Source organism: Echinops telfairi, unplaced genomic scaffold (assembly GCF_000313985.2).
Source record: "Echinops telfairi isolate 266 unplaced genomic scaffold, ASM31398v2 ScPeMD7_19;HRSCAF=73, whole genome shotgun sequence".
NCBI lineage: Eukaryota > Metazoa > Chordata > Mammalia > Afrosoricida > Tenrecidae > Echinops > Echinops telfairi.
This window is the reverse complement of record NW_022103916.1, coordinates 412,530-413,956: the sequence shown is the minus strand read 5'-3', so window position 1 is coordinate 413,956 and position 1,427 is coordinate 412,530. Positions and strand designations below refer to the sequence as shown.

Below are 1,427 nucleotides of genomic sequence, written 5' to 3'. Positions count from 1 at the left end.
ATATGTGCAAATGTGCTTGACATACTGGATGAATGTATGGATTGTGATAAGAGATGTAAGAGCCCCCAATAAAAGTATTTTTAATAAAGGTAATGCCTACCAACAGACGACTAAATAAATACCTCTAAGTATATAAAAACAAACAAACAAAAACAAAAAGTAGGGTGGATTAAAAAAAAAACTCTGGTACATACACAGAGTGGAATACTACACATGCTTAAAAAAACAGTGGTTAAACCATGAAACACCTCAACACATGGAGGGATCTGGAAGACATTATGCTGAGTGAAGTTAATGAAGCATAGGACAAATACTATGAGTCCACTGTGTAAGGAACAAGCAGCAGAATGGGCACAAGCTCACACTTGCAGGCCATCCAGTCTTTTGGTTGGGTACCAGACAGCCAGGTAAAGAGGGTAACCAGTGGCAATGTACCACACAAGATTCACTCCAGATATGTGTAGTCTAGGCCACTTGGCCAGACAGCACCTCAAAACAACTGGGATCAAATGGACCAAGGAGGGGGCAGCCATGTGAATCTGGGGTGGGGTCTCCCAGAGAGGAGGTAGCCCTCTCAGAGGGATGAAGCTTACTGATGGGAGGGACAGCGCAGGAAAGGGGCGAGGGAAGATGCAAATATCTAGAATTGGAGATGAAAGCGGTGATGTCACAACAGATCCAAATAAAATAAAATTTAAAAAAGAACAATAACAGAGTACAATGAAAAACTGTATTCCAACAAGTTTGATAATCTAGAAGAAATGGGCAAATACATAAGTATACATCATCTACCCAAAATAATTCAGATGTATGTAAAAAATCCTGAACAGATGCACAACAAAAGAAGAAACAGAGGTCATCAAAAACTTCCAACCAGAAAAAGCTCGGATCAGATGGCTTCACAGAATAACATGTATACTCAAGTATATAAGTTGGCCCGAATATCTGCCGAGGCACGTAATTTTACCACAAAAACTACATAAAAAAATGTGCTGAGAAACTCGGCTTATACTTGGGAATATACAGTAATTCTACCAAATATTTAGGGAAAAGCTGTTACCAATTTATTCCAGTATATAGAAAGGGACAGCAAACTCATTCTATGAAGCCAAATAAACCTGAAACTAAAACCAAGCAAAGACCCCACAAAGACAGAAAACTACAGACCAATATCTGTTATGAACACCGATGCAAAAATCTTCAACAAAATTCTAGTCAATAGAGTTCAAAAATATATCCAAAAATAATTCATCATGACCAAATCAAATTCATACTACGGATGAAAGGATGGCTCAATATTTGAAAAACCAACTATTGTCGGGAGCCGGCCCTAGCAGACATTCTCAAGGTCCTTCAAACAGTGACCGGCCCTAGTGGAAAATTACTGGCAGGTGGTTATGCCTTAAAAGATATCTTAGTCACCAAAG

At 38.9% G+C, this 1,427-nt stretch overlaps 1 protein-coding gene across 1 annotated transcript in view; it reads right to left on the bottom strand.

Annotated features, from left to right (window-relative positions):
• Positions 1 to 1,427, bottom strand: part of WNK3 (WNK lysine deficient protein kinase 3) — a 170,030-nt gene that overhangs the window by 146,558 nt on the left and 22,045 nt on the right. The window lies entirely within an intron of this gene.